Source organism: Seriola lalandi, unplaced genomic scaffold, assembly GCF_002814215.2.
Source record: "Seriola lalandi dorsalis isolate HSWRI2012SDOR001 ecotype SW California unplaced genomic scaffold, Sedor1 jcf7180002054927, whole genome shotgun sequence".
NCBI lineage: Eukaryota > Metazoa > Chordata > Actinopteri > Carangiformes > Carangidae > Seriola > Seriola lalandi.
The window spans coordinates 676195-691881 of record NW_019525479.1 but is presented as its reverse complement, the minus strand read 5'-3'; positions in this window follow the sequence as shown (position 1 = coordinate 691881).

The window sequence follows — 15687 nt, the reverse complement described above, 5'->3', positions numbered from 1 at the left end:
TTTTGTGATGATCAAAACCACAGTTTTGAATATGCACGAGCCACTGTTTTAAATTTAGAAGTTTACAGTGAGCGTTTAATAGTGGATAATATGTAATGTTTCAAATGAACCTAGATATGTTTCATCTTCCCAAAAGTTTTTTTTCCAGACAGACTTTTTCTTCATTTTATGTTCTTCAAATATGAAAGGCAGAGAGATTTTGGCAAAAACCTGAAAATGACAAAAAAAAAATGAATTATGCCATTTGCAATAAAAATTTCATAAAATAGTTAGCTTGTATTTAATTTTAATGGTTCAATGAATGTCAGGCTGAATGGTCGGACCCCACACATTTTCACCTGACCAAATCTGGCCCTCTTTGCAAAAAGTTTGGACACCCCTGTTGTAATCTTTCCTGCACGTGCACTTCTGCATCTGTGCAGCACATTAGGTCAAAGTTGAACAAAACAAATAATCAGAGTAAAAAGATTTTGATGTGGCCCGATGGGAACCAAGCACAGAGCTCATAACAAGCATTTATTGGGTGGACACGCACATACATAAAGAGAAACAATGGTTAATGACTGGCATTTTCAAGTACACATGAATGAGTATACTGACACACTTGTGCTCACAGTCATCAAAGGTTGTTGCTTTCATGAGCTGCAGCCCTTGACAGTCAAATGCTGGAGGGTTAGAAGCCTTACAGTTCACCCACAAACAAACAAAGGATCCTTGAAAGAGAGAGTCTTTGAAAGCCTAACTCTTGAATTTTGATGGACTGATGTGGAAATGGAGTGATAGGAGCTGTGAAATGAAGAAGGGCAGATGTTGCTTCCTTGCATTCTTCCATCAAATAGTTTGCTGGTATCCTTCCTTGCTTCATTTTCAGTGGTTTTCAAATGCACTGACATGATATTGCCTTAAAGTTCCCTCAGTTACCTTTCCTTTCCGTCAGTGATCACCCCCCACCCCCCACCCCCCTTCCCTCTATCCCCAACTTTAAAGGGATTTTTAGCATCATGGCTTTTGGATGATTTTATCACCCCCAGACTGAAATATCTCAGCAACTGTCAGATAGATTGCCAAGAAACTCTGTAAAGACCATCATTGTCCTCAAAAGATATCTTCTACTGACTTTTGTGATCCTCTGACATTTCATCTAGCTCTTAGGGGACACACAACTCAGTTTTGTCAAAGTCAGGACCAAGACCAATAATGATTTACACAACTCTTCTGAAGTAATTCAAGGTGACAAAAAATAAGAAAAATGAGGATGAAGACAATGTGGAAGAAAAAACATTAATGCATGATAAATAAGGCCAATAAAATTGAGCAAGTAGTGTGTCCATGTCCGTGTGTTTTTTGATTATAAAGCAGGTCTAGGTTCTATATTAATACTGTAAAAGTATCAAAGCGCTCAGTCCACAGAGAAATGCACACAACCCGTATTCAGAAACTGAGCGTTAAAACGACCCCTCAGGACTTCTGTAACTTTGTGAGGTCACAAAAAAGCAGTTGCCATGCCCCAAGCCCCACCCACCCGGACCTACCATCCAAGCCAATAAGAGGAGAGGACCTACACGTTCCCATCTGCTGCTGTAACAGCAGGCAGAGGGGAGGAAAAAAAGGAAAGTGAAAAAAATATCAAGTGAAATACAGGAAAGTAAAGAAAAAGCAGACACATGTGGGAGGTGCTGGAAATTGTGCCTGTTGTCACCATCATATTACTAGAGCATATTTTGCAAAATGACAGTTTGAGTAATGGTTAAAACGCTTCAGCCCTTTTTTTCTATTTTTCAGTGCATCTGATTTTTATCCAGAGAGACAAGAAAAAGGCCAGCACTTAAGATGGGAGAGAGGTTCCTAATGGACGGGCTGCTGTACAGAAGATAACAGGAGGTGATGACAGTTATATAGTGTGAGGAGGAGGAATGAAGAAAGAGGCAGAGATAGAGGAGCAGCAGCACATGACATATATATTTACTTTTTCCAGGAGATTCATTATGCTTTCTAAATTATACTAATAACCTACAACTCATGACTATTGTTACAGTGACACAGTGGGGTGTAACGCATGGACCAACATGGCAATTCACCCGTTACACATGACGGAGTAATGCTCTATTTCCTCTCTACCTCTGTGTAAGTGAAAGAATTACAGAATCATTGTGGACTTCATCAGTCACAGTCCATAGTGCGGTACAAATTCCCAAAAGTGTTCTTCAACGATGCTTTGGGAGCTTGAGTAAACTTGGGGAAAACAAGTATCCCAGCATGCATTTCAAACCAACCAGCACATATATGAGCCAAACTCATAAATATTTTAATTCTAATTTTTACAGCTGTTTTCAGCTGTGACACCAAGTTAAGTTCTGAGTTCAGCGTGTAGATTTCCATTGTGAAGTCAGTTTATCAAAGTAATGCCCGTCTGAACGCAAGGCAAGACCAGCTGGTCAACTTGGTCACTAGCATGCTAGCTCTCAGGATGACTAGCCTGTCAGCATCAATGCGGTCAGTGTCGTCTGCAAATGGTCACGAAAAAGTCGAACCAGGTTCCACTTCTGCATCAACCCTACATCATCTGGTCAATCAAACACATGTAAGCACACATCCAGGTAGATTACTTTGTTACATGAACACTGCATTTTCATTCCATTGAAACAAAAGATAAAATCCAGAGATGTAGGTCTTGTCAGCGAGTATTTCAAACCATGGTCTAATGTTCTGGCATCAGATAAACAGTACTTCCCCATTAATGCAGCCTTCTGCCCCATTTTAACACAGTGCTGCTTATCTCTGCAAGACCTTTGGTAATTTTCCAGTGCCACTGTTGTCTCCATCATGTTTTAAACAAGGCCTGAACATGACTTTTCACACAGTAGCTTTAAAGGTCCAATATTTTACTCTTGTGTTTTATTTGAACTGTGGATCCATAAGAAGATATATTTGTGAGTTTTAAGAACCAAAAAACATTTCAATTTAGTTTTACAGATTCTAGGTAAAACACCAAAAACCAAATCCTGCAAGTTTGGATGTTGAGTCCAGGTGGGCGGGGCTTGAGTCATGGCGGTGACTTCTTTGTTGTGACATCACAAAGTTACAGAAGTCCTGACAGCTCGTTTTAATGCTCAGTTTCTGAATACAGGCTGTGTGCATTTCTCTGTGGACTGTGCACTTTGATACTTTCACAGCATTAATATAGAACCTAAACCTGCTTTATAATGAAAAAAAAGACATGGACATCTACCTTTATACTATATGGAACCTTTAAACACACAATGATGTATTTACACCAACCTGGAAAGCAAAAAAATATTACGCCTGAGATGAGCAAAAGATTAAATGTTCAACGTTTCAAGAGTGAAGGTAATGAGGCTCCTCAGTGTCCCAGATCATTTATTTTACATAGTTCATGCCTTAGTCTGATGAATTTCATGATCTTTATTGAGTTTATGTTACATAACGAATGTGTTCATGATCAGAATCTGAAAAAAGGTGACCCTACAGGAGACAACACAGTGAGCATAGAAATACTGAGTTAATGAGAGTTCTCCTCAATCAGACAACCGATGCTATTATGACCGCTGTTCTTGAAAAGCACATCAAAGATGCTGTAATAAAAGAGACAACAGCCTCGCTATTAAAAGAAATTATGCAAATAAGTCATTACACCACAATTCTTGTGACATATTCCCTTTGCAGCTTCTCTTTCTTAATTACCCTTTGCCAGATTGACGGCGCAAGAGAGGGAGGGGAAGACAAAGGGAGATAAACAACAGGAAAACAGGAAGGGGATAAATTAAATGAGAAGAAGAGAACAAAAGAGGAAGACAAACAAGAGAAACAAGTGGAGAGTCCCTGAGCTAATGTTCATTTATTATTAAACTCATTACATCGACAAAGTAATTACATGACATGATGTGTAATCATGAATATATTGTACCTCAGACTCTGTTTTCAAGCACAGGGGTAATGGTGACATACGCAGATCAGCTACATTAAACCCAGTATCTGATGTGACTGATCAGGAGTCAGTGAAGACAATTGTGCCCCAAAAAGATCAGTTATTCTGTGTGCTAAAGATTTGATTTACTACTTCGATTTAAAACTTGTGTTGTCTTTTTCATTTCCTTCATTCAAATAGATTTAATTGTACATATTTTGTTTTTTTTATCTGGTCCACTCATTCTTTTAATTTTATTTTAGTGGATTTATTTTTTGTTATTTTTTTAAAATATGTATAATCATATTGCATCACATACAGTATCCACATAGATGAATGATATAACACTTTTAAACACTCACAAAACTGTCACTGTATAAATCAGTATTTGAAAGTGGCTTCCAGACATGTTTTAAACTCTGTAAAGATCTTCTGCAATGATTAATATTTTGTTTTAACATGGTTTTTCTCACATAAAAAGTGAAGAAAAAAAAAAAAAACTGAGGCTGTAAGCACAGTTACTCTTACTTCCTAATTGAGAAATCTGGATCAGGCGTTGTGCCCCGCCCAACACCGCTGATTGCTCCAGGTTGTAAAGAGCAGAGAGTGTCAAGATGGTTAGAGGAGGAAAGAAAAGAGAGACTTCAACATAATATAATAGCCATATATGTTAATAATGTAGACTCAGTTGATTTTCTGCTCAGTTATGATGCAAGTTTAATGTTTGCCACTATAAAACACCGTTCACTACAATTTACAATGATGGGGGGGGGCAGCTCAGAATACACTTTACAATACAAATTAAAATGCCATTAAAACAACAACTTACAATATCAACTCTAAAGTTACTGACTGATATTTGTGTAGAAGTAACAGGCCACAGTAGTTGGGAATTTGAAGAAACAAAGTCCAGCAGCCATAAAAAATTGTCACCGTGGCTGCTGAGCTGCTTCAGGCAGAAATCTCAGCTGTTTCTTACAAGAAACAGCAGAAAATACGTCCTGGGTCTCCATGAAGGTCACCGGGTGCAGAGAGATGATAGTTACCTGTCTGAAAGCGTCATGTCTCCTGGCTTCATGCTGCACACACACACACACACACACACACACACACACTCAGGCGGTCAGCTCTCACCAGTAGTTCCAATATATAAATGTCAAACCTCAAGTGAAATTAATTTTAATGTGCTCTGTTGTCACTGCAGGACACGAGCACACACATACACACACACACTGAACTGTTTGTGCTATTGTTTGTCTAAAAATAAGGAGATGTGGAAGAGGAAAACACTGGTCCATCCTGCTGATGAAAACTGTGACTTCAGTTTTCCTCACAGGTAATTTTGGTATCTAACTTCCCCATAACACACACATGGCGAATCTGTAGGACAACCATGTAACCGTTGTCATCTCTGTAGATTCAGCTGACGTGTGTGTGTGTGTGTGTGTGTGTGTGTGTGTTAGTTAATATGAGACAAGGGCGAGGTCACTATTATTTTAGGTCAAAACAGGGCTTTAAGTTCAGGAAATAAGCTTTGGTTGTGGGGCCTCAGCTGAGCGACTAATCTGACCATGATGGTCAAGGCCACAAAATGAACAAATGAAACAAATAATGCACTAGTTTTTTGAAGGTTTACGTTCATGCAAGCTGATTTTCACAGATGGAAAAAAGCCACTTATGTACTGTATGTTAAAAAGCCACTGCATCATTTTATCTCTATGAGGTGTTAAAGAGACTATGTGAATTTTAAGGGGCCTCTTTGGGAACCACTGAACTACGCAGCTGTTACTTTGGGTTGCCTTTGAAAGATGGTCTGTTTTTACCCTGTTTTTTTTTAACTTCCCAATAACAACAAGGGAAATCAAGCAAAAACCGCCAGGTTCTCCCATGATGTTTGACTCCTTCACTTCAGCTCAGATCAAACCTGCAGTAGCACAAGTCAGACGATGTAATACAAAGAATGACATGATGTTTTTGATGACCCATGACCCATAAAATAACAAGGATCTCCAGCAGCTGGTCAGAGCTGAGTTGGCTCATGTTGGGCAACAGGGTGGTGCCTGTGAAAAGCAGCATTCAGGATGAGAAGACCCAGGAAAATTGTGAAGATCAATACATGGGGCACAAACTTCATGAAGGGGCTACACATCATTTTCCTCACCTGAGTGAGAGAAACGAAACAATGGGTCGATGAGAGAAAACTTCTTGCAGGTTTTAAAATCTAGTTTGTGCATTGGGGAATTAATACGAGTGACATACTCTGCTGCATGGAGTGATCCGGTAATCCAGCCAGTCCAAGCAGGCCTAGTGCCACTGCCAGCACCACCAGCAGTTTGATAGAGGCCGGGCTAGATTGTCACACCAGATACTCAGCAGCTGCTGCTGGCAGTTAGGATGAGTCACAAACTGAATGGCACCGAACGAAGGGAGCAGGAATCAGGGATATAAAGGCTGGTGAGAGGAACACGACAGCAGTTTCAAGCCAAAGTGTTTTGGCAGCAGATTATTGACTCTAGGTTCAGACTACACAGAAACAATAATTAGATCTTGTCATTGGAGTCAGTCAGTGTGGGATATAATCATTATGATGCATACAGGAAGAGTCCAGGGTGGTGTCTTCAACATGCCTGTTGTGTGATCAACAGTTTAAAACTCGAATGGATTCAATTTGAAATGTTATAAAACAGTGAAAAGCAGCACGTATGATAGCTGGAAGCAGGATTAATATCCTGTTATTTGACTAATCCATTTACTGTTTCAGCGCTACAAACTGGTCTCTGATTAAAAAATATATATTACATGAGACATTTGAAAATAGAGAGTAGAGAAAATGAGTTGAGACTTAATTCACATTTCCAATGTGCATAGAATATCTAAAGAAATAGAGGTCAATCAGTTTTTAATGACATTGATATGATATGATATTAGCATTTGTATATTTTAGACCATTAATTGTAAGTCATTTTCTATGACAGGTTCTTGGATCATGGTGAAATCACTGCTTTTCAACAGCATGCAGACTCATTCATGGCCATGTTACTACATGAAATGTTGACTTAAATAAAAAGTATTAGGTTTCTCTCTGTGATTTTACAGACAACTGTGCTTCTTTGAGGTTTTTGAAGACATTTCACCTTTCACTCAAAAGGTTTCTTCAGTTTGGTTCACTTCTTTTCCAGCTCAAGGTTTAAGGTCTCAACACGTTTGTTGATAATATATAAAGCTCCCATATTGTATAAAGGTAGATTTCATGTCTTCTTTGATTACAAAGCAGGTCTAACTGACACACAGTGCAGACAGCTTGTTTTTACTTCAAGCTAAGCCACGCCGCAAGCCCTGCCCACCTGGATCAACCTTGCAGGAATTAGTTTCTCTGAGTATTTACGAAGTCTGATATATTATTATTATTATTATTATTATTAGCTCACTCAGAAAACAGTTGTTACTAGAGCACCAACCAGAGAGAAGCCTGAGAAAGGAGATGTAAAACTACATTGAGAAGGTTTTTGGTTCTTAAAACCACAAATATATCTTCTTATGGATCAACACTTCAAATAAAACACAGGAAAAGTGTAAAATATGGGACCTTGAGTGACATTATGTCATCCTGTTTCACTGTTAAATGTTTGCCTCAGTGTCCTGACTACGAGCGTACTCACCTTTTTGCATTCATATTTGATGGCTCATTTGAGCCGTGTGAGAGACGGGGCAAACTGGCAGCTGCTAACTGTCTTCAGAGCCTCAGTACGGCCTCCACCTCCTCTGTGCTGCGACACAGATCCAGATGGCACCACCACCGTACGCTAGCACAACAGACGGCATCAGTCGTTTTACAAACACCATGAGGGGAAAATGTGCATCAATGAGTGAAACATTTGAAATGTACTATGGTAGATGAAGTCTGATGCTGGGGTTACTAATGAAGTAATAGAGTTGTGGAGTTGTGGAGTAATATCATGATGACGATTCTGTGAAGAAAGCTGAATTTGTCATTGTCATTACTGCATAATAAAATAAAATAATCATCATCATCATGTTACTTTAGAATAGCTGCATCCACAGAGTATAGCGTCAACGGATGCATCATATTGCATCAGCTGTTTTTATTCATGCTTCATTATGGGTGCATTATCCTGCTGTTTGGCCATTAATGTCCAATCACATCCATGTAGGTGTACCTAGCCTTATGCCAGCGACGTTTGCTACCACAGCTCCCTACATCACATATGAAGCATTGTTGACTTTACTAAGTGTTAAATCAACTAACAGTGGGTTCTAATACTCTCAGAACACATGTAGCCTCCACTTTCTCCTTTAACAACACGCAATTGCTGCAATGGTTAAAAAATATATCAAAATTTTTTCATATTTGATGGTCAGTCCCAAATGTTTGTATTTTGTAATCTGGATAATATTCCTTCCAAATGAATATAGTGGCCAAATTTATAGTTAGTCTGGACCTCTACAAAGAATAGAGTTAGCCTGCAACATTAGCGGTCTGGTGATTTGCGTGAGCAGTGGGGCCTGAGATGGAGCGGGGGCAGATGTTTTAGTCACCCCGATTGTTGAAGTTAAAATGACCTTCTAGGGGCCTGATGACTAAAGTTTAGTCTCTTTGATGTTTCATAGCAGCGTCACATGTAGGGAGGATGGTAGAAGAGGGTAAACTCTGACATCTTCACCAGCAAGGATGTAAACACTGTCAACTCAAACATACACACACTTGACAGGAGGCAGTGAGTGGACACACACCTGGATAGTGTGTGTATGGACCACACAAAGAGCCAAAGCTACTACAGTGTTATCACCAAAATCAGGGGTACTAAAACAAACACACACACACACAGACACACACACACACACACACACACACACACACACACATAAAGAGAGAGCGACTCCCCCCTGTGTCTCCAATTACTGAGTAGGTGCATCTGAGGAGGTCTTTTAGAAAAGGTCATCCATCACACGTGTGTGTGTGTGTGTGTGTGTGTGTGTGTGTGTGTGTGTGTGTGTCTGTGTGTGTGTGTGTGTATGTGTGATTTAATGCTTGTGTGTTTGCATTTTGTGTTCCCACCATGCCCTCAATTTCAGAACCAATCTTCAGTCATGTTTCCTTTTAATTTACCTGAAAGTCCAGCAAATACTCATCGATACTTACTCAGCTGCTTCGTTTGTCTGTTTCTATAATATGCACACACACACACACACACACACACACACACACACACACACACACACACACACACACATATACACACACAGTCTGAGGAAGGTACTGCTTTAACGCTTAGTCACATCCAATATGTCAGTTTCTGCCCTAGGGGTCAAACATGATAAACAAAATCACAAATCTATTGGTAATTATTTAAATTAATGGTTTAGTCTATAAAAAGTCAGAAAATAGTCAAAAATGCTCCATGCCTCAAAAGAAGGCAGTGTCAAGTTGCTCATTTTGCCGTATTGTAATTTATAAACAGAGCAGCAGTAGATATGCACATTTGAGACATTGAACAAGAAAACATTTTAAATTTAAAAAAATTACTTAATTCTTAAGATTGTTGTTTCAGCTCTACTCAGAACTGGACTTGTTAAAAGGCTGCTGTCAGTGGTCAGTTTAAATGAATGTTTGTTACATGTTACAGATACATGGCCCAAAAGACTCAACAGAAACCTCTCTCACAGCTTTAAACCACTTCTTCAAATCTTTTTTTTAATATGTCTAAGAAGACCGCTTTTGTGTCGCACTGTCACACTTCTGCAAGCTCAGATACTCATCTGAAAGTGGTGTGTTTACTGGTATTTTGGCAAGTATGTTAGACACATTTTTGTGTGCTTGATAGTGCAGTTACCTGTGTGTCTCTTCCAGGCCACCGTCACAACATCATAACACACAGCACTGCTTTTATCTTCAGGCTCACACATGGCACACAGGCAAAGAGAGCTCACTGTCAGTGTGTTGGGGGCCTCATGGTGGCTGAGGGGCCTTAAGCTGTTATGGTTCGCTTATAGCACAGCCAAGCTGGCTAGTTAGCTGGATAGCTAGTTAACACATAAAGCATTTAGATTTCCACCAGGTCCACTTTGGTGCAAATGGTCTTGGACACAACTGCCAGCCGTGCTGTTGTTGTACTTAGCTGTGTCCCTCAGTGATACACACAGCACTATGGCTGCCACCACAGCACATTTAAAGAGGTACCACTTTAAGTGTTCATCATTTCATTGTTGGTGTCGAGTAAAAAAGATTTACATGCTTTATTGTTCTGAAAAGACATTAGTTTTCTTCTGCTGTACATTTTATACTGTACTCTCTTCACCCTCTGTCTGAAACACTGTTAGAGCTCAGGGCTCTTTAAAGCCCCCCCCCCCTCCTTCTGGAGCTGGAGCCAAGTGTGCTCTGATTGGTCAGCTTGCTGGCAACTAACATGAAAAACAACAACAAATGTCTTGTGTAAACAAACTTCGGATGACAATATTCATAACTTTTTTTATGTAAGGACACTTCAGGACTAAAGGAATATAAATAAAGGAGGAACAGACGGTTGAAAGGTAGGGAGTCTCCACCGCCTCACCTCCTGCCGGTTTGCAATGCTGGGAAATCTGAATGAAATAAACTTTAGTGCGCATAGTTACTAAAAAATGAACTCAATGGTTAAACTGGAAAATTCATCTGAGTTAACGAGGTACAGCATGTCAACACTGACAAACGTTTAAGCATTTATATCTTTGCTATGCTGCTTCTTACTAACATGATCAGGTTGCAATCGGGTCGCAGTAATGCGGTTAACATCCCCAGTAACGATGCAGACCAGAAGGCTCTGAGGCTGAGTCTGCTGTTCGGCCACATCAAGTGGGAATTACTGAAATAACCGTTTTTGAAAATGAAACATCTAACTGTGGGCGGTTTCTGAAGCAGTCCACCTTGAGCACAAAGTAATTTTTCCACGGTTCTCCACTACTCCAAACATTAAGTAAATTTCTGCAGGAAATTAAGAACACTGTCTTTTCGGCATGTCTACAAAACTAATGAAAACTCTTCACCATAAGTAGTTATGTGTTGTGACTTGTATGGGGATGTGCCAAGCTTGTAGGTGGGCAGCACCTACAGAAGTACTGACGTCAATATGACCAGGAAGTAACGTCTGAACCCCCAACAAGGCGTTTTATACAAAGGAGAAAATTAGATTTTTACCCTAAGTTAAATTGGTGTATGAATTCAGTCAAAAGGAGCAGCAGGCTATCAGGTGTGCTTAGTGTAGAGGTGCCATGACATTACTGAGTTAATTCCCCTCCTCATCCTCTCTGTACACAGACAGGATATGTGCCATCTCCTTACAAATACCATGTTCTGCACTCAGCTCTGGATCGCAAATGACATCCTCTCTGGGTTTTCTCTTCGGATGAACACATTTAAAATGGTGCACTCACAACAAAAAAGACCAGGAGTGTTTTTCAAAAAGGTCACTGCTACTTTGGCAGAGGGAAACAAGGACAGCGGTCAAACAAACAACAATGGCTGTGCTGCGGAGGAAAAGGTTAAGAGCTTACCAACAGAGATGTGCTGTATTTAATTTTTTTTTTTTTTTTTTCTAAGATTCAAGCAGAACAGGTCACATTTTTTATATATTTTATATTTTATATTAGACTGTTTTAGACATTCAGTGGCAAAGCAGGAAGTAGTGTGGAGCATTAATATGGTACAAAGGAGGAGAATGAAGCAGACAGAATGGCCATTTTGTCATTTAGATGTCATGACGTTTTTGTGATTGAGATGCTAATATACAGATTTGACAAAACCTTATCTAACTAATTTGCAACAAATATTCACATAATGAGGATAGGATGTTAATTTACATATTTGTCAGGTCTCAAATATCGTGATGCTGAACATATCTGCTAAAAGTGTGTTAATCTTATGCCAAAATATCCAGTCTTGCAGTCCAGTATCCACTTAGAAAGCACAAATAACAATACAGTTAAATTAAGTTGTGTTCCATTTCATCCATTTTTTACATTATGATGATAAGCTCTTGTTCATAACTGACACTTTTCACACTGTTTTTCTACATTTGTACACAGGAGACAGGAAACAGGAGAAATCAAGAGCGATGACCTCATACTTAATTCACCTGCAGTCATTCATGCTAACAGGTTTGCAATTACAACATTAAAGATATTCATCATTTTAATGCTCGCCCCGAGACCTTCACATGAAAGACTGCTTAATGATGTGAGCAGCGCCTTCTCTTGTTCTGTGTAATTTTGTGTCCTTTAGTTGTTGTTATCTTATCATCCCACATCTGTGTGCGTGCTGTGTTAAGTACATGCAAACTGTAAGATGAATGTGTAGCTTTGCACATCACTTGTTGCACATTTGACTTTGGTCAACAAAGGAGAGAAAAGGAGTTAAAAAAAAAAAAAAAAAAAAAATTGTGCAAAATGCTTCCTGCCCTAGGCGGGAATAAATGACCATTTAACCAGTTGAACCTGATGAAAGCCATTTGCAGTTTTTTTTTCTTACTCTCTCCTCTTAGTTTCATATCATGGGAACCATTTAGGGTCCATAAATGGAGTTATATAATTAAAATCACCAGGACTTAGTCTTTTAAAAACATGCTGACGGCTTTGTGTTTTAATACTTTCCAATGTCATGTTCAAACTATAGTCCTCACATTTGATATTAGACTTTAATATCCATATTTATTTGCATGACAGAGAAAATTAGATTTTTGTTTTTACTAGTCTGTACCTGTGTCACAAAGTGCAGGCCATAACTGCGCACTGTGATGCAGCTGCCAAGGCTTCACAGTCCTCTAAATGTACATTCCAGTATTAATCAACTGTACCATGATACAGACAATGAAATCCGGAGGCATTACTATGAGCTTCTTCTCCATGGCAACAGTGATTGATTAATTTTCAGTAGAGAAAGCAAGGACACGTTCCTCATGCACAAGGAGTGTGATGTAGCAGAGATAATATATCATAGTATATTAAGGCATAATAAGTCATAGTTTAGGAAGGCAAAAAAAAAATCATATTAATGTAAGGCGTAAAATGTCATAGTATAGTAATGCATAAAGAAGTCAAAGTATTCATGGTGACATTGTCATGGGATTTTTCGACAGAAATTCAACTCATACTTTGATATAGGCCTATCCACCATTTTATGTTTACTCCTGCTAGCAACCTGACTGCTAGCCTACAGAAGACAGAAGTCAGGGTTAGCTTGCTAGTTAACGCTAGCTAACATGGTTAAATTACATCAGTTAACATTTTTGTGGTGAGACTCTTGTGGGCAGTGCTATCACAAAAATAAATTAAGTAAAAAAACAAAACAAAAAAAGACTTACCTCAAAATATCTTTCTTACTGTGTATGCCACAGGTTGCTACTTCCTCACATGTGGAATAAAGGACTAAATTAGTGTAGTATAATTAGTATTATATGTATAGAATGAATGAAGTGATTTGCGATTTGGGGAAATTGGAAGCGTTACAACTGAGCCTTGTCGCAACCGTTCCCGGTCTCCTTTAGTATACATTCAGGAGGAGATTATCAAAAAAATCCTGCTTCCCTCCTGATAACTTCAACTGTGTGGATGAGTGAAGAATCAGAAGTGTGAGTTAATGATACAGTGAGGGAGAATCTGTGGGAGTGAGAGTCCAAATCAGCTCAGTGACAGTGAATGACAGAGTGATATAAAGAATGAGTGAGAAGTGATTGAGTGTGAATTACTGGGAGAAGAGATCGCAGATAGTGGTAAGAGGCAGAGGGATCAAGAGAGATGGACAGCGACAGAGTGTGAAAAACTTGAGGCAGGTGTGTCACCGCCAGTGTGCGTCTGTGTGAGTGTGTCTGTGTTTGTGTGCTCAGATAAAATGAGGGGGAAAGTGTGGTGAGTTCCAGAAATATGTGGAGAGTAAAAATCAGATACAGATTCTCAGGACGGGCTCAGAAACAAATAACAGCAGGTGACACGAGGACTCAGAAACAAATAACAGCAGGTGACACGAGGACTCATTTACTTAAACCGAACAAAAACAAATAGATATGTCAAAAAATGTTATGAGCTATGGCAGCCAGTAAATCAGTATGAGTCTAACCATGAATGATAAAATGTTAAGTGAAGTGTTGGATGGTAAAAGGGAAAAACAAAAAGAAAAGCATGGAGCACCAGCACCATGCGTTCATTCATTCATTCATTCATTCATTCATTCATTCAGTCATTTCCACACATATGCTTGACATACATACAGGGAAACAAAATGTTGTTCTGACTCTACACAAGGGGCTCTCCAAAACTTTAAAACTTTTTTTGTAGGTGCAAAGTCCTTCCTTAAAAAAAAATGCTCCTTAAAAGTCAACCCTGAACATATATCTAAAAAAAAAAAATGGATTGACTATGGGGCAGCTGTGGCTCAGGAGGTAGAGCGGGTTATCCACTAAGTAGAAGGTCGGTGGTTTGGTCCCAGGCTCCTCCAGGCCGCATGTCAAAGTGTCCGTGGGCAAGATACTGAACCCCACATTGCCCCTGATGGCTGTACCATCAGTGTGAGTGTGCATGTGAGTGTATTGTAAAGTGCTTTGAGTGGTCAGAAAGACTAGAAAAGCGCTATTTTCTGTAAGTGCAAGTCCATTTACCATTTACTATTGCACTCATGCTTTTCTGGTGTTTTTAAAGCTAAATGTCATTTCATTTTTATGTATGTAAATGCATTGAAATCTGAAGATTCAGCATGTTTCATTTATGATAAAAAACTAAGTAGACCTGTTCATAGAAGAAGAAAAAAAATTGGCTCTCAAAGGCAGGAATGTAGAAGTTACTTTTATCTCTCTGAGTGTTTGTCGAGTTTGCTCTTCTCTCCAGGGCTCAACACGGTCTTAATAAATAGCTCTCATCTGAGCTCTTTATTGTTGCTCCACATCTTTTTTGGAGTTGCTTGTTCTGGAAATATTATTATTATAATATCTATTCAGCAGTAACAGTTTCTTGTAGACTGGAACAGTAATTAAATTGTTTGTGTAACGAGCACTGGGAAAACAGTAACATCTGTCAAAACTCATGTTATAAAATAAGCACATGGAGGGAAATGGCGTTGTAGTGTGGCAAGTTCCATGAGGAAATGAATGAATTACAGTAAGCACATCATCGTAATTTAATTTCTGTTATTTCCCCAGAGTACCTCATTTGCCTCCGTCCCTCCCAAAATAACACAAATAAACACGCTCATGGCACAGGAGCTAAGACGTCTCAGTCCTGTTGTCAGTGTCGGCCACCGCTCCAGTGATGTCAACATCTGCAGCTGTTGTTGTGAAATCAGCAGGAGGTGAAAATACTTGATTGGATGCACAGGTCCTGCACAAAAAATGTATTTAAATAACAGTATAGATCAGGGGTCTCCAAGAGGGGGCTTGCAAGCTACCAGTAGCTAACCCCCTGTTTTTAGAGTAGCTCACCCAAAGTTTCTGAGAATATATTCTCTACAAAACATTGATGTGTATATATAGTACAAACTTTAAACAACGAAACTCCACTCGGTAAATCTACTCCAAATGCAACTAAATCAAATACACCGCCAAACAATGGAGCTTCCTACTTCTTCTAAGCAGATTTATTTGCAGTGGTGTTACCATGTCTGTGTGTTCATGACAAAAATCGATACTGATGTGAGTTGCAGATGTTTTTGGTAAAAAATGTGAGTTTTGGATATTGATATTTGATGTTTTGTGTAAATCATCTTAAATTATCTATTTATCCGA